Genomic DNA, 21,729 nt, shown 5'->3' on the forward strand with positions numbered 1-21,729 from the left:
CCAATCAAAATATAGCTATTTGTGGAATCCTATTAATAAAATGTATCTGTATATATCTATATTAGTTATTTTATTATTAATATATATTATTATATTTCCCCGGCTCTTACATTGTTTCCTATTACAGTGTTTCACGCCTCTGTTACGTCCATTCATGACATCTGAATGTTCATTGAGGTGAATGACTCCCAGATTCTCAGGGGGAGGGAGGGAAGGATGAGGAGGAAACGGGGATGGAGGGGGCCTCCGAGGGGGTGATGATGAAGTCAATAAATAAGGGCAAGTGAGGCGAGTCAAAGAAGAGGATTGCGCCGCATTTCACGCGACACGAACGTCCCGACATGTGTCCGTGTGTACAGTGCGTGCTTTACAGTGGAATTCCTGTAGAGAGCAGTAGATAGTTTTAATAAGTGCTTACACCGCCGAGCGCTGCCCTTACTGTACCGGGCATAAGCGGAGGGAGGAGCGAGCGTGTAGTATTTCTTTTTCGCTTCTTTCCCCCGATGTCGTTGCAGCCCATCCAAACGCTACTGGAAGGCAGCAAAAAGAGGAAACAAACGGCTTCAATCCGCGCTGAAGCTTTGCAGGAAGGAGCACTGGGGGTTGTTGTCCGAGCGGGGAGATAATTTGACGGTACGAGGAGCAGCAGCTTGGCCGAGGAATGGGCTCGGAGTGAGGGGACGGGGGAGCCATCCAGCGCTTCTCTACTGCTACACTTGTGCATGAACCCGGGGACTTTCTCACGCTTTATTTCCGCCTCGTATCCCAGCGGGAAGTTGTGTCCAAACCGCGTGGGGAGTAACTGAAGGTGAAGGTGAGTGTCGCGATCATGCCGAAACACGACGTTCACAGCGTGGTGGGCAGGCAGTTGTTTGGCGGCGCTAGCCTCAGTAGCCCGGGCTGGTTTGACAGATCGGATCAGCAGCGAAGGGTAACGCACGGAGTGGAGTCCAGCAGGGGCTGGGTAATCCTGCTCGTCACTCCGGCACCACCGTATCACTCCGGCTAGCAGTTGTCAGCATACCCAAAGTGATCGTCAGGGTACTGACAGCCTTTTTTTTGTTTGCTTTTGTTGCGGTTAATTGTGGTGTGTGCAGCTTGGCATTTACGCCTGCTGCACACTGACGCGCACGGTCAAATCACGCATGCACACGTGCACACACGCATAGGGGCTGATAGCCTAACTGATAAAGATCAGTAGCTATGACAGGCTACACCTACAGTCCTAAAGGGAACCTCAAGCGGCGGTTACCTGACCCTAATTTGGTTTCCAACTTTTTCTTCCCTCGGATGTTGCAGAAGTTACAGTGCTGTCTGTAATCTAGTATCAGTAAGAGCACTGCAGATCAATACTTATTATTACTATGACTTACGGCTCTAATAAATTAACTTTTATGTCAGGGGCGTTTCCAGGATTTTCTTTTTCTTTTTTTACAGTGGGGTGGTGAAGGGGAGGTCCACAGGAAGTCAGAATATTTGATCAGAAAGAGGGGAAAAAACTTTATTGTATTTTCAGGCTCCTGTGCAGCCCTGTGCACTAATGCAAGCAATATTAAATGAAAAGTAGTGTTGCACAAGAGTTTAAGCATCATTTTGTAGAGGGTGGGATTTAGACTCTTGAAGTAAAAGCTATGGCCATAATTTAGTAATAGTACTAAAGCTTATCATCAACACAAGTGTCTACAGTGAAAATAGTTATTATACAGATTGCACTTATTGAGTCATTAATGTGATTCACTGCAATCGTGCTGAGGCATATGATTCCACTTTCAATTCTGCTTTATCAATATCAATCTGCAAAAATAGCAACTGACTGTGCAAAGCTATAATGTATATGGTGGTTGAGCAAATCTACTGACTATATGCAACCGCTGGTTTTATCCATGCTCTCATTCATTGGTGGGAGGCCAGTAATGTGTCACTGATGGGGGGTTGTGTCACTCTGTTTCCCTCTCATGGACACCACAGCCCTGCTCAGGTGATGCAGAAGTAAGATTTTAAAGCACTGGAAATGATCTTGCATTGCAAACAGTCCTATAGATCAAAACGAGTATGCACTTTTAAGTTTGCAAGATCCTATGTTTGCATGTATTTTGTGCATTTGTGTAAATATAGCTGGTTACATAATAGTCCCTGTAATCCTTACAGGCTAGCATTTAGGACCTTTTCTCTTCCTGCTTCTGTCTATGCACAAGTACACCAGTACAGCTCTGGTGATCGCTGTCGGATCTGATCACTTTATATTGCACATATCAGAGCATTGTTCCAGTTGATCAGCACATTAAAGCAATTGCAGCTGTTAAATGCGCTGTTATGCTGTGCATCCACTAATACAGTTTGTTTTAGATAAACAGCTGCAGAATACAGTTCAATACAGCAGGGTGGTTAAAGCCAGCTTTGGCATGAATGCCAAACCAAATGCAAAGTGTTGCCAACTGAACTGCTTAATGATGCCAAGAAAAACCTTAATAATGCTTGTTAATATGCAGCAGCTTTGACTGACAGACGACAAGCAACACTGACACCTTCATCATCCCCACGAGGCATGTGAGAATCCCTGCTGTAAACAACCACTGTGCACAATTGCAGATCGTTAGTAAATGCAACTGGGATTGTTCCCTGTGCGCACTCGCAGCTGTTTGCGTGCAAAAGCAGTCATCACCACATTACAGCACTATAATAATGAAATCACTTAATGTAACCACTCTGCTTAACGCCTTTCCTGGGTCTGGATTCTTAGCGGCTTGTGCTGTGCTGATAGAAGGTGACAGTCTAAAAGCTGTAGGCTCTTGCAGTCGAATCCATCAAGCTTGCAACAGAAACACTTTCTCTGGCTCAGTGAAGCATTTATCAGTTAGCAGGCTATAAGGTTTTAAACATGCTAACCAGCTGCAAATCTTAACATGGAGAGTTTTTACATTTGGAAGCGCTTCAGAGATAGAGAGCAATTTGCACATCAAAAGGACCTGAAACCTAAAAGTGTATTAGTCATATTTTTGGACGAGGCTCTAAATGACCGTACAGTCTTGGGGTTTAATACAAAAGCAGTCTAAAAGTGTTACTTTATGTCAGATGAGGTGATATGACCCCAGATGGCTGCGATTCATTAATCATTAGCTATCAGTTTAAATCTCAGGGTTCTGTCCCTGGGTTGATTATTAGCCTTGGACAAATCCACCATTCGAGTGCAGCTGTGTTCTTTAGAGGTCCGTTTAGAGGCTGTGACTGTAAATGGACTGAAAATGAGGTGTGAGACAAATTTAAGTGATGTTTTTTACACTCAAACTTTTATTAGTGTAAATGTATTTATTTTTTCTATGCAAAGAAGAAAAGCAAATAAGAAATCCTGGCTCTGCTTGTTGACTGAGTGTGTGATGTAACAGGGTTGCCTGAAAGATCACAAGGATGGTGGATCTGATCTTCTCTTCTCTTCTCTGGGGCTCCTTAAGGGGGCCAAGGGTGACCTTCAGTTTCTCCCGGCAGCAAGCACCCCAGCGGGCCTCTCTTTTTCAGACGCTCTTTCTTTTCGTCTTTCTTCCTGGCCTCCTTGCTCTTTTTCCTTTTCCTTATTCCTCCCCCCCATCATCTACTCCCATCCCCTCCCTTTTCCCCATGGTGGGGCAGCAGAGCTGAATGCTAAGAAACGTAGAGAGTTCACTTATATAACCTCGACTGTGCAGCTGATGTCCTGGTCTGTATCTGCTGTATAATGATGTCAGAGCTGTCTAGAGAGGCAGAGGGCATGCTGGGTAGGCCAATGTGTCAAGAGCTATTCCTGAACCTAGTATGGTGAATGGGTTCAGTCCAAGTTTTCCTTCCTTTTTAACCTCCTAGAGTCCATTTGGACCTAAATTCCAGGTACTGAATATAGAATTGACAGTCTTGGTAAAGGGTCATAGATTTTATTGGATCATGGATTTTATTAGCACAGGTTGTCACAGTACTCATGCACTCTTTTCCCCATAAATGTACATTCTTGATTACCATAGGACATGTCAGTTATTCACTGGTCTTCACTGTCTCTTTGACTTTAGTTGCCCAACATCTGTGAGTTGACCCACAGAGTTTTTGCCTTCCACTAATTAAACCATGAATCTAAATCGTGAATGGATTTCATAGATGTTTTGAGCTTTATTCTGATGGGTTTTATCAGTAAAAACATCCTGTACAAGTGCTCATGATGTTTGATTCAGTTTGTATTTATTCAAGCGAAGAAATTGGCCTCTTTATGCACAAAGAGAGTGCTCAGATGACTAACCAAACATCCAGCATCTTTGACTGAGTGTGCCTATACATGATTATGCATACTAATTAATGAGTCCAAGCATGCAAGCAAACAAGAAATGATGTTAACCTGCATATTTAGATGGACTTTAGGGCTATTGGAGAGTTTGCCGGCCCTGTATAATGCTTGCAAATGTACAGGTTTGACGGTAGCTTGGAATAACATACAGAAAACTAGGGATTGCTCTTTCTTTGTGACAGTGCTGCAAAAATTCTATTATGGCACCAAAATACAGACTTCTACTTATTTCTGTCACTTATAATGAATTTGATTAATTAGATACCTAAACAAAACCTGTGCATTTACAATAAATGCTGTGAACCTGTTACCCTTTTACGAGCACTATCTCCCATTTATTTCTGTATAAAGGCAGTCTCTGCACCCCAAAAAGTAGCGTCATTGTTAAAACCTTTGTTTTTTAGGGCTTGATTTGCTAAAGCTGAATGGACATATTTATTTATCAGATTGTTAGAAATACAGTAAATTCACTTATTTACTGAACACACCCAGACTCGCTGCCTTTAATATAAGCGAACCAATTGTTCTTACATTCGTAGTCACTCCCAAAGGCTGTTGGCTCCTAAGCCCTCAAATGAGTGTAGATTTGGTCTCATTTTGTTTAGGGACACAGAAACCACAGTTTCCCTCCCTTTTACTGACTCAACATGTGACACAATTTTGATACACAGAACTATCAGTGTAGGATTGGTGTCCTCCTCAGTTACACTGTGTGCACATCTAGCTCACAGCCCAACACATTAGTGAGAAATGGCAACGCTAATACTAATATTAGTGATAGGTGAAAGTTATGCACCAAATACAAAAATGCATATGATGTTAGTATCAAATATGAAATTGCCAGAACAGTGGTAACATCCTTACTATTAATTACACGCATGTCCTTATAGTTTGGTAATTTCATTAGACTTAAACCCCCAAATAACAAAATGTGTTGAAAAATCGAATAATCCACTGTGAAGAAGAGTAACGCACAGAGTTTGTGTTCCAGAAATCAGTAAAGACCTGGATATTTTAATTACTGAATAATTGATTATTTTTAAATTGCTTGAATAACGCCAGACAAACCAGTTTAGTTCAGTTTACCAGTTTCTAAGCCCCAATATCTTCGTGTCATGTGGTTAAGTTCTTGCTGTACAACGCAGAAAAGTGCAAATATATTAGTTTTGACATTTTTGTCCTGATGTTTATCAAAAATGTATTCATATTATTTATTTCAATTACCAGACTGTTGGTTCGGCTGCAGTTTAATAGCAGGCCATCCTGCTGTAATGTTTTGGGCACACAGTAATGGTTCTAATGGAAAGTGGCAATTCAGACCTCATTAGCAGAGAAGAATGAGTCTAACCCTCCAGTGTGATGTCGTAGCTGGTTTGCGTGTTGCATTCAGAGGCCCGTGACGCTCCACCGCTGATAAGCATGCTGTGTTGGTGAGCAGGACAAGAGATTATCACTCTGCTCTGCACCAGTCTTCACACAAACCTCTGGGGGTCCTGCTGTCTTTTAGATACTGCAGCATCTCATCCCTCTACCACACAAACACACTAGTAGATGTATTACATCAGATGTCAGCCAGCAGCGGGTACCGAGTTTGTGGTTTTCTTTTTTTTTTTCCCCTTTTTCATAGTGTAGTATGTTTGGGCCCCTCCTTTTTGTCTTCTCTTTGTAGGTTAGGTTTCGTTTTAATGCGTAGTTGGGTTTTTTTTTCAGTTGTTTCTGTTAAGCAGTGGTTTCAATGCAGATGGTTACCAGAGGCTCCCCTGCTTTATCTTTTGTATTTCTCATTCCCATTGAACCGTCGCTGCTCTCTGCTGCCGCTCCTCTTTGCCAGCTTTTGCTTCACCACCTTCCAAATCACCGGGGAAAATAATAACTTGTAAAATGGCCTTTATTGGCCAGAAAGAGCTGCAAGAGTGTTTTACACAGCCGCCCTTCTTTCTTATTAACGCCAGTCAGCTTGGCTCTACCGGGGTACGACTGGGGCCACTCACAACTAGCTTTTCATCAACGGGAATACTTGGCACCAAGGGCTGTGAGGTTTATTTCTGCCAGGGTGAAGCGTAGCACTTTACGAGGTGGAGTCCATCCGACGTTTGCTGGCACTGCTTCCTCTCTCTCTTGTCTCTCTGTGAGAGCCACCTAAGTTTATGCAGATTTGTTGACATGTTGAACAAGCAGTTCCCGTGACGCTAAAGTGGCTACTTACAAAAAAAAAGTTATAAAGATTCAGAGCTTAATCCAGACAGATTCCCTACATGGGCATCCAGGATTAAATGGGCAATAATGCTTTCATTATCTTCGCCCCTGGGGCAGAAGCTAATCGGCTCATAATCAGAGGTCCTTTGAGAACTCCTTGTGTGATTATAAGTTTGTATGTGAGTACAACAGCGGAGGACGCTGAAAATAAAAGTAATCAAAGATAACTGTAAGTTTACTCTAATAATACTCTTGATTAAACTTTTTCCTGCACAGAAATATTTGTGGTAGCTACTAAAGAGCTTTTAGCCAGAGCTTCAAGAACATCATCAGCACTGTAATTATGATCTGCTTTGATTAAGTAACACAGATTTGTTGCTTTTAGTGTGAGAGGAGCAGCTGGTACCTCAGACCTCAGGCACACAAGCCTGGAGACCAGTTGGCAAACCCCCTGGCAACCTCTGGTCGCTGGGATAAAAATGTGTACTCCGTAGCTGGTTGGTTGGTGAGTGGTTGCAGGCAACCAAAGCAGTTGCACAGAGGTTTTCTGTGCAGAGCATGCCTTTCGGTGACAAATTTTACCAAGCGACAGCATGCAAACTTCATCAAGCTGTGACCTGTTACCAGTGTGCTGTGCATCAGTCTCTTACATGTGTAGGAAAAAACCCCAACTGCTCATTTTAACCCCTGCTGATAGCTGTTTTAAATGCTGTCTTAGATTATTTCTAATGTCCTGGATGTATCCCTGTACTAAGGATGTGCCAGTTGTCAGTTTCTTTATAAATACTAATTTTCAAAATGTCGATTTACTGATAGGCAGCATCAAAACTGATGTTTTTTGTTTTTTAAATGTAAATATTTATTTTTACTTTGGTTTCTGTTTTTGCCAGTGAACCAGAGAAAGCTTCCTTAGGAAAAAAAAAAGTCCTTTGGCTCTTCGTCACACTATTTTTGCATGATTTGCTAGTGCATAATTGATATGACACAACAAATTAGTCACAGGCATCAGTCAATGTATTTATTTACCATCAGGCAAACAGCAGCCGCACCATCGTGACCAATATCAATATTAGGCCAGTGTATCGGTTAATCCCTAAACTGTGCATATGACACTTGTAAAATATCAGAAAATAGTTCAAAATGCCTGTCAAAAATGAAACATTGCACCTTTGAAAAAGCTGTTGTGTAAAAAGAATGAAGATCACAATCACAGCTAAATACCTCGCAGCATATGGGAGCAGAGCGCAGCTGACAGGGCTACAAAGCAGTGGAGCCAAACGAACAAAATCTGCTGGAGTAATGAATAACTCTGAGCAAAGAGATGCTTATAACAAAAATCCACAATTACAATTTTGGCTCAGACCCAAGCCTTGATATGGATACTCTGTCCTGCCAGCATTTACTGTACATCACTCAGCATTTCATTAGCGCAGAAAAGAAAAAGCCATGAGTACAGGACAGTTTGACCTCCTTTATCCTATCAGTGTGTGTTTAACGTGTTTGCCTTGCTGCTGCTGCGCTGTATTGTTGAATAGAACTTAACCAGGATTACTTCTTTTGGGAAACCAGGATTTAATTTCTCTATGAAGCCAGTGCAGCTCGAATTCCGCTAAAACCCCCGGATTTAGGAGCTGAATGAATGGTCGGCCGTAGAAGCAGGAGTTTTATTGCTCCCTCTTTTTCCTAATCTGTCACGCTTGAGGAAATTTAGATGGACTCGTTCCAACACCTGATGGTTTGGCAAGATCTGAAACGCCACCTCTTAATCTTTGTAATTTTATTTATTTATTTTGTTTTGGAAGTGAGGATAAGGCCATTACTTATTCCGTGCAGTGCTGCAAAGTAGCTGCACTTACAGTTGGCCTTCGGGAGAATAGCATGCAGCTTTTCATTAGGGCCAAGGCTTTTCACTTTAGATGGTGTGGAAATAGAAGTGTAGTAATGAGGCCGTGCTTTGCTTGCTCTACAGCACCAGCCTTGCTCGTCGGGTGCTCGTACAGTCTCTACTAAAGTACCCATTTCAGTGTGACCACTAGCCATCTTCTAGATGTTTTCAACTGATTTTATTTTAGTGGGATATCACTCAACAATAAGAGTGTAAATTGTGCTTGCACAGAGGATGTTACAATTGCATTTTCAGTGCTTACATTTGCAGCTGTACTTGCAGAAATAGAATAGAATACCCTTATCTGTCATTGTATGGGTATAAGGCGAAATTTGGAAGTGGAAGCTATAAACAATCGTCGTTAATTTCTGCAAATTTGAATATTAATTTAACAATGCTGAAAGTTCAACTGTTTAGCTCTATGCACACATCCTCCTTGCACGTTGCTTTAAAGTTGAAGGTTGGTTGACCCAAGACCTTTCAAGCTCTAGTTAGTTAACCCTTTTATATATATTTTTGTCATATATAATTCAGTGGTACCTATACATTATCTGCCACTAGCAGCCACTTCAAGGTTGAGATGACTTGCCCACTTTGTGCTGCTAAAAGTTATTTCGCTGACTTTTATTGTCACTTCTTGGTATCTGGCCACCACATCGCTGCTAATCCTCTCCTGTGTGGACTTCAGTTTGTCTCATAATGCTTCTGTGGTAGCTGCTTATCTGCTACTTCTGTCAAACTGTTTCAGCTTTACGTCACTGTTTTGGGTAGCTGTAACATCTTTGGTACCTGCTAACTAGTTTATATGCTCTGCCTCTTTGTGTCTGAGTTGCTGTGGTCCCTAAATACTTCCACTTTGCAATGATACCACTGGTAGTTGATCAAGAAATATCTAGGAGGGTCAAAAATTCACCAAATCACGTGTTGCAATAGTGACATCCTATTACGGTGCCATACTCGCATTCGGTGAACTCTATAGAATGAAATAAGGCAGACTTTATGACTAGGTGCTTAAAGATGAAGAAACTTTGTGGCCCACGGCACAAGTACCACTTTGTACCACTAATCCATCTACTACTGTTAGTTACTGTTAACTAAAAGTCCAATCAGTTGTTGAAATTGTTATTTCTATTTTTCTGAATGAACCACTGATTCTGTATACACTCTGGTATCCCTGGTTGGGAATCAGTGTTGTGCAAACACTTCGAAGTAACATCTGCTAAGTATTTGTGAGATATTATTACGTATTTAAAAAAGGTTTAGGACTCTGTTTTTAAGACTTATCAAGATTTGAATCAGCTTAGTTATGGCAGGTTGCTCTCGTTTCACTACTTTTTAAAGCAACTGCTTCTTAAGCCAGAGAGTGACCTCTAGTTTGTCCATATGTGGGGTTTTCACAGTAGCAGTCCCAACTCCTGTCTGACTGATGCAAATATGAATGTGCATGCAAGATATTCCCCCGGGCTAAGGAACTAGACGTTGGTTTATGTTATGACTGTCTGTGAGGTTAAAAGATCACTTCAGAGTTTAGTTGAGCTCCTTTGAAGTGTGACCGACAGTTACCCACACTAGGCTCTCTGTTATTGCGTGCCGTGCACTTTTCTGTTTGAGGAAACTTTTTTTTTTTCTGACATCACATTTCCAAACATTTCTGAAGACGTCATTTGTCCCCCCCCCCTCCCCCCGATGGCCTTTTTCCCTCCTCCCGTCACGGCGAAGGCACCGCGTTTGACAGAAAGTGAAGCCGGCCACCGGCTGAGCGAGGTCAGCTCGAGCCCGAGTGTTTCTGTGAACATCGGTTTGTCAGCTGGCCTGTGATCGAATGATGATTGTGGAAATGGTCTGTCATTAAACACAGCTGCAGGTAGGCACACTGTGGCTTGTGGAGAGGCTTACTGTTAACAGGAAATGTCAATCACCTTTACAGAAATTTGTTGGTGGGTGCTATATCGGGAGCGGGGTTATTAGTCATCTCCTGTTGATTAATATCTCTCCTGCACGTTGGCACATTAGCACAGTTGTTTTTCACGCTTGCGTTTTCTGCTTTTTCAAGGAACAATAATAATAATGAGGGAGGATTATTGTAATTAGCTTGCACATTTTAAGAATGTGTTTCAAAACATTTGAATTTGTTATAAATACATATTCATATGAAGGCAATGGTTGTGAAAAACAGTGTGAGATCTGCCACTCGGTCTTGAAGGCTTAAAGTATTTTTCAGATGAGCACTTTAGAGGCTTGCTTCATGCTCGGAATATTTCTAAAACGAGGCGATGTGACCTTTGTGACCTTTTTTTTTTTTTTTTTTTTTTTTTTTCCTTCATCCAAAGCAACCCTACAGGCTTCATTTGCTGATGCTCGCTGTCTGTATGGATTTAACCTTTTAAAGCTGTTATAGAAAACTCACGCTGTGCAGCCAAGCTGAGCAAAAAACCCCACATGCCGACTTTGATGCTCTTCTTTATAACGCAGGATTGTAAACTCGATATCCGAAGGTAACGTTTTACAGATAACCAATAAATAAAGCTAATAACGGCATTTTAATCAGCAAAGAAAATCTAGTAATTAGTTACAGGCCTATCTTTCCTGTCAGACACTGTGAAATGAGATGATTTTTAGAGCATGTAATTAAAAAAAGAATATAATTAATTTGTTTTTATATCAGGAATCAGGTTTGCCCATCAGTCTATGTTTTGAATGAGTCAAAGGTGTAAACTGAAATGCTCAAAGGGAAATTTGTTCTACTCCACGTGTGAAAATTGCAAATAATAAAGTGAAAGATAGAAGAGCCGGTCTTGTGCTTCCAGTCTTTCCTCAAAACTAAAAATCAATCCAGCGTATAGGAATGGTTGTTTTCGAGAAGGCTGCACTGCAAGGTCTTTCGGCCGATTAGGAGTATCCTGTAATTAAATTCGGGAAAATTTCTTCAAGAATTACAGAAATTTGGAAGCAGTTTTAGATTTGAAAAACCCACCGAGGTCCCTCAGTCTACACACAGCCTTGCTAGCTTTGCTCAGTTGGAATTTGTGATTAATCCAGGGATCCGCGCAGCATTTTAACTAAGTCTATGCTTCAGGTTTTTTTAAATACCTCCAAGGATGGTTTAATCCACTAAAATATAGATGACAAAAGAGCCCAGCTGATACTGGCTTTCTGGGGTGGATGTCATTACTCATTGATTGCTGCAGTGGTGTTTTTGCTGACAGCACTCTCTCTCTGCTGTGCTTCACTGGGTGTGCGAACAGTGAGACTCGAGAAAGTCACAGAGAGCAGTGGCAGATAGTGTGAATGAAACTCACTCCTCTCACCCACGGCAGTCGTGGCAGATGGCTGCCCCTTTCTGAGCCTGGTTCTGCTGGAGGGAGCTTCCTGTTAAAAGGGAGTTTTTCCTTCCCACTGTCATCTAAGTGCTTGGTCATAAGGCGTCGTCTGATTGTTGGGGTTTCCCTGTATCATGGTAGGTTCTTTATCTTACAGCATTAAGCGCCTTGAGGCGATCATTTTACCTGTTTTCAAAGCCAGCCTTTGTTAGTTTTTTGGGTTGTTTTAGATGTGCACTCCTTCTGAGCTTATTGTGCACAAAACTTTTGTGTATGTTGTACAGTCTGGTCATCCATGATGCTATTTTGCTACAGGTGCTGCAGAAAATGAAGGACTGTAAACAGTGGAGTCTGAATGTTGCCGAATAAACAATTTCACAAAATCATTTGCATTTTGGTCAACGTATACGTCTATATCAGTATATGTAGGCCAGTATTGGCTAGTGGTCTGTCTCTGCATGACAGGATTCGCACGAGAGTCAAGGAGTGCTTTTCATCTCTACCTGTTAATTTTGCTAGCCAAGCAGGGATGGAGAGCTACACACTGGGAGGTCCAGAGTGCAAAGTTAATGCCAAGCACCCTGAGGCAGTGCATGTGCATGTGTGTATGCGTTTGTACAAGAACCAAGAGACTTTTGGATCTGGCAGCCTCGTGCATTCCTCATCTGAATTGTTTCAACTACAGCCAATCAACAAACGCTGGCACATAGCAGAGATCTGTGTAGTCCAAGTTCATTCAGTTTCTCACTTGTACTGAAAGTAACAGAATTTATGTGTGGGCATGTAGTGAGAGCTGTGTTATATGTTAATGCGTGTACTCGGATGGTGCTAATAGTATGCGTGGGAATATGTGTGTGCTTGTGTAATTCTGATTCTTAGAGCACGGTGTTTCTGCACCGTCTCCATGTGTTTGATGCCGACGACAGGCTCATGTTTCCCTCAACATAACTGGCCTTGCTAGAAGGAAACTTAATAGGCAAAGTGTGAGGCAACCACTCTGTGATTAGTTTGCACTACCGCTTTGAAGTAGCCTTTGCCTGGCAGCGCTGGACACAGAAATTCTGGCAAGCTGCACGCAAGCATTGCACACTTGCACAGCTTCTCAGACAAACGATACGCATGCATGTACGTGCATGCTTTCAAACCAGCATGTAAAACCCGCACATGCATGTTCACAAACATGCAGACAGCTGTTCTTAGTTACGACGTCGTCAGCTTCAAATTTTATAAATCACTGCCCTTTAATGAACACATGTTCACATTCATTTGCCTTTACTACTGACGCTGGCCCTTTTTTATGTCTCATTTTTTTTTTATTATGGGTTAGCAATTCACCTCATTGATCAGTTCGTGTTTTAAACACTTGCATTTCATAATCGGCGCGTCGCTAGTTTGCACAGATTTGTGTATATACACAAAGGTGCATCCTTTTCATTTTTCCGCTGGCCGACCAGCTGCCTGTTTGTACAGCTCTGTCCAAACTGTCTCCAGTGAGCGGCTACTTCTGTGCCCAACAACAACTGTTCGGCTTTGTTTATTGCAAGATGACACTGGATGGCAAAAGCAGCTGCCAATAGCCCTGTATGACAGAAACAGCTTCTTGTTTAGGATTACTTTGACATGGGTACACTGTACCACTGCAAAATTCTCAAGCTGTGAATACTGTCCAGTCCTGAGCATGCATAAAACACATAAAACGCACCAGAGAAACATCAACAAGAGCAAACTGAAAGTACACTTGTAGCCCCATGCAGCACATGGATTTTAAGTAAAGCTGTTTTCAGGACTAAACTGATGATTGAAACAACGGATGAGGTGTGAAAGTGAACTGTGAAAATAATCAAATGAGTCCACCGATGATTTATAGATTTGTTTTTAAGGTGGTCCAGGGTGACTGAAGAAGGTGACAAGCCGGCAGGCCCCTGAGAAGAAGCTCCGATTGCTGCTTGTGTTCTCTCACTCGTGTCCCTGACCCTTGTCCAGGTTGGACGGGCTCCAGCTGGTCCTCAGAGCGAGCGAGCTCTCCGTGCTTTCACATCTGTAGCCCTGTTTTTGTGCCAAGGCAGGCAGCGCTAACCCCTCTGACCTTCCATTCGGGTTTGTGTGTGAGAGGGAGCGAGAACTATAAACAGATGACATTACAGTGAGGAACTGGCATAAAGGGAGAAATGGTGCCAAGACCGTGTTTGTATTATGAGTTTGTTTATTCTCTCCGTGTTCATATCAGGTGTCACGTGAAAAAACATGGTTAACAGTCTATTGCTTCCCCTTGTTATTGGTTGTGTGCGCGTGTGTGTGTATGAGTGTGTCAGACCTTATCTGACACGAGGGATTAGCAGACTGAAGCCAGCCTCTGGTGTTCTTTACCCTCCCTGCCTGCAGAGGTCCATCTGATTCTTGTTGCCTTGCTGTTTTGGGTTTATTACCAAAAACGACACGATTGTCTGGTATTCCTTTTGAAGTAATCAGCATCTGAGACATGATATCCCCCACTGTATCAGTAACTATAAACTTGAATTTCGTTATGGAATTAAGGACAAAGTCAAAGGGAGCCAAATTTGGCGTGTAGGGCGGCCAACATTTACGTGCATCCAGCTGCCTTTGTGCTATAATTATAATTTTGAGCGTTCTCCTTCAGATGCTGAAGAACGTCAGCATTTGAATGAAAGTCTTGCTGTTGCAGTCTGACCCTGGAGGGTGGATTTAAGCTGCACCACCCTGTTAATGTCAAAGAAAATGTTGTGTATTTTTTGGGCTCGCGTGACTTGTTACGTACAGCACAAGTGCCAAGCCGCACGTGTGTTTGTTTGGGAATCAGTCAGCGGATAATGGAGGAAATGTGTGTGTCGACTAGAAAAATCAACCGAGCGTGACCGAAGAGAAAACAGATGATGGTTCCAACGCCGGAGAGATTGTCGAACGGAAGAGCCATAGAAGCTCCGTAGTTTGAAGGTATTTCGGCTATTTCAAGTCTGACAAAAAATAGAGTAGCGTGCACTGTAAATTGTGCCGAAAGCAAGTCTGGAAATACAATAAACTGGTGCATGCGTCACACTGTGCGCCACGTTATTGTTTCGGTGAAATGAATTTCTACAATACTGTTAATTCTACTCTCTGCAGTGTTTAAATGCTTACATATACACACAGTTACTGTCCCTCCACACATACGACTCGGTTCTGCTTCTATGCCCCAGCTTTGTTTACTTTTTCCCACCGAGGCTTCTAGACTTCTGATTGGCCAACATTTCTGCACGGTTAGGAATCTAGCGCCACCTGCTGCTTTGGCATGTTCATAGCAGCGTTTTCCTTCATTTCTGCCTTTATGTGTGGACGGGATTATTTTTTAAAACGAAAACGGAAAATCTCCGTTTTCAAAGATACCCGTGTACGTGTGGACGTAGCCTCAGTCTCTGACTGGAAGCGCTAATTCGTCATTCGGCTTTTGTCAGACTAAAGTAACTGTTAAAACTGTTTGAAAAGCTCAGCTATACAACAAGGAGAGATTGAGAATTTCCTTTTAGTTCTCAGTTTATTTGATATTGACAAAAGTTGGTCAGTTTTGTCTGTTCTTCTGTAAAACAAACTAAGATTTATTTTTAGAATTAATATTTTGTTTCTAAGTGGAATTGACAATTTAGTCTGTTTCATTTGTTCTATTTTGAAACTTAAACGCTTTAGCGGCTGTCTTTTGTGTAGTTTGCAATATTTGCCTTTATTTATCTGAAAAAGTCTCATGTTCCTTAAGTACATCTACCCTGTTGAACTTATTATGGGAAATAAATATTTAAAAACAAGCTGCTGATTATTTCACATTTTACTTGTGAGCAACGGCACATTTAAATCTTACAAATATAGTTATTTGGCTTATATCGTGATAGATATCGTTATTGCCTGAAATGAAAAAAACATATCGTGATATGAAAAAATCTCATATCGCCCAGCTCTAGATAAATGTTACTTTTAAAAAAAATAACATCTCTCCCACCTATCCTTTTATTTTTTACTAATTTGGGGAAACTGTACCTTTAAAACTAACTCGAAGCAACTGCGAAATATGCAGAAAAAGTTATGTAGTAAGCGTAGTGCACTCGAAAAACTGAAATACAGAAAACACTATATAATGTGAAAGTAATATGCATTAAAACAACTGGTGGGAGGGCGCCATTATGTCTTATCACTCTATTTAATGCCATACTGTATGTTCATCGTTTTGGCCTAATGTGAGTCGATTGTGTGCTTCAGAAATGCAATAAATATGTATTTTGTTTTTGCATCCAACTGTTGTGCCAACAGATTTTATTGTTAGAAATGAGCACCAGTGTATTTCCAGCGAGTGAATAATTGATTATTGAACCGTTTCTTTGGGAACAAAGGCCTCTCGCCATGCATACTGATGAGCTCATACAGTACATGCGCCTGCCGTGCATAGGGTACACACATCCCCATAAAAGGCCACTCAAAGGATATAAAACTGTCAGCAGTTGAAGCAGAGCATGGTCTGGTGCTATACTCTAGATCACGTATACGTGTTTGTCTGTGCTGGCTTTGGTCCTGCGGCACACTGCTGCTTCAGTGAATCAGAGTCCCAGAGCTTCTTTACTCTAGATTAGAGAAAGGAAGGAAATTAGAGAGAAAGAGAGAGCAAAAGCTGAAAATAGGTCAGACATCTAAGAGCCAGGCATTTCTTTTTCTAAGATGGGTGTCAAGACTTTATCCAATTGCTTCTCTTTCCTTCTTTATCTTACTTTGTCTCGCATGCACCCCCCCCAACTCTCCCACTATTCCAGCCAAAGAAAAGTGCAAAGGGAGGAGAAAGTTATTATGCCTGGCATGGCTGCAGAGGACTGCCTTTAATTTGGACGCAACCCAGCTGATCAATCTCCTCATTGGCTCTGTTACAGCACTGTGTGTTTGTGAGTGAGAGTGCGTGTTCAAGCCCATACGTAACAGCTAAGCTTTTAAACTACGCAAACCAACAGAGTGTTCCAAAAGTAAAGCACACTGGATTAATTCCATGTGGAATTGACTTAACTCTGTAGACAGAGCCGCGGAGGAACAATGAATCGGATTAGAGCTGGAATGAGCGTTAGCGGAATAAATATTGCAACAAAGTCAAAATAAAGGACCATCAGATGCATGTGTGGAGTTCTATAGATGCTGATGTTAGACCGGGTCAACGGGTTTGGAAAGAGGGGCTCTTGAATGCACACACACACACACAGATGGAGGCATGCATTCACTCTAATTTACATTTAAGTAACTCTGCGTGATTTGCATACTGTGCAAACATATGGACGTGATTCAGCGGGTGGTTTGGCAAAGAGGGAGAGCCTGCAACATTTCCTTTTGAGGCTATTCTCTGGCATTGACAGCATTTAGCCGACTTCTTTTAGGAAGCATTAGTTATAAATGCATGACAGCAGCTTTCCAAAACAGCAGCCTGGGTCCCCTCAGAATTCATTTTAACAGGAAATCCCCGAAAGGAAACAATAACGTTTATTCATATGTGTGCTGTAAGGAGCACAGGGTCAGTTATTTTCTCTTTATTCTAGTTAATTATTTTGCCAATAAAATGCAATAAAATGTTTGCGGGGTTTTTTAAAAAAACTGAAAATAACTGTTTGTTAAAACAGCAAAAAGTGACCAATAGCCGCTTATCAGTACCAGCACCTCACAATGAGGCCTGCTCCCACAGGAAACAACACGGATAATGTTGTAATTCCAAAGCACTTACGTGACGTCACAATTGTGGAGCAAAAAAGCCAAACAACCTGCTCAGTTTGGCCACAATATACAGGTTACACTGTTTATAGACTGTACTTTGTATTACCTTCACTGCTGTTTGCTTGCTTTCTTCATACTCAGCATACAGCAGTGTGCAGCACTTCATGCATTTGCATTAAATGTCTTTATTATAGCTGTTTGTTTTTGTTTTTTTTACTTTAAAAAAAAAAGGGCTACCGGCTTGTAGGCAAAGCAGCCTCCATATTGTGCATTTACATTGACATGCAATGTGTGAGTGTGGTTGATTTTGATTGGCTATTTACTGTTTCCATGGTTACAAATTGATCATTGGGAACAGTAGTCTTCCCTTCAGTGCGCCGTCCTGTTCTATTTTCATGTGGAAGAACTTGATGCATTTTAAAATGTCAAGCTTTGGATAAATGGCTCGGTACTAAAGCTGAGATTTATCTAAAAGGATTAACAGTCCTCACAGAAGCTGTCATCTTCTTTTATTATTGTGAAGATAAGCATCACACTGTGCTTGCAAAATATTGGTTTGCAGGACCGGCATACTGATTTTTTTTTTTTTTATTTTAAACTCGAAGACTGAAAAGCTCATGACGAGAAAATGGAACGATACTTAAAGCTGAAACAGCTTTGCAAGAAAACGTAACAGCCTGTTAGTAAATATCCTTTTATGCGGTCTCAGAATGATTGCAGAGCAAACAAACAGACTCGTACTCGCTCCCTTTTCCATCACCTGCTTTTCTGATGGACTTCTGATTGAAGAGCAGAAAGTAATGGCATTTTATTTTTCAGTCAGGGCAAAAGTGAATCGAGTTTTCTTGATGTTGTGTGACACTTTTTTTTTTAAATTTTTTTTTTAACATGAGCCATTTTGCTTTTCTTCTGGAAAATAAAATAAAATAAAAATTCTAACAATAATCAGGGTCAGAGCTTCCTAGTTGTTACTGTATATATCACTGGGTTTATCCAAGGTTTTAAAGATTCTTTGTCATTATTCAGTCACATAATGAAATTCTGTGAGGTAGTTATCATCTTTAAACAGCTGATATTGAACACACAGACAGAAACCCATTAAATAAATAAACCCAATAGGGAAACATAAACAGTAGGTAGCATTGCAGTTACATGTTGTAAAGTGCATGTCCCTGTCTTTGTAGGCATGAGGTGTGAGCTCTGGGGAAGAAGATGGCCCTCAGTCTGATTCTTGTTTTTTTGGTCCTAGACTGTCTTTGAGAAGGCAGAGGGACAAACAGCTTATTACCTGGGTGGGTGGAGCCATCATCTGGACACAGCCAGCATACATTGTCATAGAACTGGGAGAGGAATTCCTACAATCCCCATTACTGTTCTGAGTACTTACCTTTGCATACACTCATTGGGAACTTCATTAGTGACATCTGTTCATCTCCTTGTTAACACAAATTTCTTATGAGCCAGTCACTTGGCAGCAACTCAACGCATTCAGGCATGTAGACATGGTCAAGATGACCTGCTGAATCTTAAACAGAAGTTCTTAGAATTGGGAGTAAAAATTAATTATGTGACTTTGAATGTTGCATGGTTGCCAGATGGACTGATCTTAGTATTTCTGAAACTGCTGATTTACTGCAGTTTCAAAAGAGAAAATATGCAGTAAATTGAAGTTTTCTGGATGAAACTGCCTTGTTGATATCAGCGGTTAGTGGAAAATGGTCAGACTGCTTCATGCTGACAGGCAACAGCAGCTCAAATATGCTCTTCTGCAACCGAAGCGAACCGAGCATCCTGAATACCCGACATGTTGTCCACACCAGGTGCTACTTCTAACAGCTAAGAGTAAGAGACTGAGGCTACAGGAGATATTATGCTGAAAATATTATATCATTATGTGACTCAAGGTGCACCTAATAAAGTGGCTAAGTGTAGACAGAAATGCCACCAAATCTCTCACATTTGCAGATTCAACAAAAACATCCTAGCATAGTATCACTGGGTTTACTCATCCTAAAAGCATCAGTTGTAGTCACTGCTAAAATATGGAAAAACTGCCCCAAATCCAGTTATATTTGCTATATCATCTTCCAAACATCTTCCAAACAAGCATCTGGGATGAAGGGGGCTTGTGTTGTATTCATTATGTGGTGAGACTCAAGAAAGAAGGGGGAAAAAAAAAAAAAAAAAAAAAGAAAGAAGGGAAAAAGCCTCAAGGAACACCTGATATTATTTAATGCTTTTAAAACTGCCGCATACGTAATCTGTTGTGAACATCTGCTGAACCTTTAAATCAGGCATTGACCTCTCGGTGTGGCTGTGTGTCGCTGTGCACCAAAGCATGTCACAAGAATGAAGCTCATGTGAAGACATGTTATGCTGTTGAGGAAACAAGTCAGTCTCTCTCAGGCTGACAAGTTAGAAAAAGAGCATTTTTACTCCTCTTTGTATCACCTGTTCTTTTTGTGCATCACGATCGGAGGCAGGAATATTAATGAGAAGCTCATATACTGCCATTTGTAATCTCTGCTCCCTGCTTATCTTTTATTTGCTCAGACAAATTACTCAAGTAATGATGTTTGGCTCGGGTGATATTTTTATGCCCGTGTTTAAACACCACAACAATAGTAGTGCAATAAAGGTGCAACTGCTAAAGCCGGTTGTTGGCTATCAAAATAGATTAATCAATGCTGATAAAGAAATGAGCTGTCTAATACTCCAGTGCAATAAAGCCTTCCTAGTATGCGTTACTCCATGTAAGTCCTTTGTTTTGTTTAGCACTTAGGCGTTATCCAATGAGCTTCAAGCTCTGTGGATTTTCTTTCCGAATAGCATCTTCTTTTTGTGTTCCAACTCTTTCAGAATAAAGCACCGGGTTTTCATATAGCAAAACAAAAATCTGGAGAGGTGCTGTCTCCTTACATGTAGCAAGAGAACTTGTAAGGGAACGAGACTCACAGAGTGAGATCTTGGTTGGATGAGCCTACAAGTGCGTGAATAACGTTTACATTTTGATTTACATCAAGCTATAGCTTAGCAGGGTGCTGGTGTAGCTCACCTGGTTCAGCAGTTGACTATATGGTAAAGGGTACAGTGTGTGTGCCCCCTACCCTCTCCCTGATTTCCAGTCTACACTCTAATAAAAACTCTAAAAATAGCTGTTAATTCTCTAATATGTTTAACATGTTGATCCTGAACGCAGCTCATTGCTTTAAGTCTGTTTTGGAGTCTGATTGATCCTTTATGATTTTTGGTGAGCTCAGCACGGTGCATTATGGAAAATGTCGCATGGGGAGTAAGATGCCGCTGAAGAGTTTGCTGCAATGACTGCTAGCGTTGTTAATAAGTTAAAGCTTGGTACGTCTGGACCCTTCTTGCATACCAGCACTAGTGTACGGCACAAAATAAAGTATCATTAACTACAAACACCAACTTATTTCTCTTTTAAATAGATTTTATAATGTAGGTTTCCTGTCAGGTTTACCTCTTCTCTCTGCCACCTGTGAGGATGCATATTTATCCCTCCCCAAGTCCTAAGAGCTGGGTTAGCATATGGGTTAACTGAACAATCAAATGCATGGCTGCCAAACTCGATCACTCTTATCAAATGAAGAGTATTGGTTGCAGAAACGTACATTTCTTCAACTTAGAGCTAATTTATCGAAGAGATCCGGTGTGAAGTTGTGCGTGATTGGATGATGGTACAATCCTTTTTTTTTTTCGTTTGATCAGTCCATGAGTAGTAAGGCTTGGCCTCTCTGGTTCATTCTGTTAAAAATTAAAGGCCTTTTAATAGACCTCCCTGCTTTACAAGCATTAGGTAGCACTAACAAACTGCTTCTGAAATTAGTTCACTGAGATTAGGTGTGGTGAGGTCTTGTGTAAGTTTTTAGGTCCATTATTTTATTGGCTACCACTGGAAGGAGACACTAATGCTGTTCCCAAGCCCTGATAGATTGGGGGTGGGTTGCATCACAAACCTGGACAATAAGGAAAACACCCAGATCCATCTGCTGTAGCGACCCTTTGGGGAAAAAAGTGTAGCCAAAAGTACCTTTTAAGTTATTAGCTGTCACCGTGGTTTTTTGTGTTCCCAGCATAAAATGAAAATGAGAATAATCAATCCACGTAGCCTCTGCATATCTTTATATTTTAATTTGTGAAGCAGCAACAGCTGTGAGACAACATCTAACACCCAAAGGCCACCATTTCTGTTTCTCATTCCCGTTGATTGTGCCGCCAACAAGCTGTCTTTTAATGAATAACTTCATCATTATCTTTTCAGTGCAAGATATGATTTTATG

At 41.3% G+C, this 21,729-nt stretch overlaps 1 protein-coding gene across 3 annotated transcripts in view; it reads left to right on the forward strand.

The window, feature by feature from the left end:
• Positions 1 to 220: 220 nt before the first annotated feature.
• The window catches only part of thrab (thyroid hormone receptor alpha b), a 154,496-nt gene continuing 132,987 nt past the window's right edge, over positions 221 to 21,729 (forward strand). For all 3 annotated transcript variants that reach the window (XM_082543110.1, XM_082543111.1, XM_082543112.1), the window contains exon 1: positions 221 to 814. The gene's annotated coding sequence lies outside the window, so the exon portion shown is untranslated. The remainder of the gene's footprint in view (positions 815 to 21,729) is intronic.

The sequence above is a fragment of the Aulonocara stuartgranti genome (genome assembly GCF_965226115.1).
Source record: "Aulonocara stuartgranti genome assembly, chromosome: 8".
In the NCBI taxonomy this organism is placed as follows: Eukaryota; Metazoa; Chordata; class Actinopteri; order Cichliformes; family Cichlidae; genus Aulonocara; species Aulonocara stuartgranti.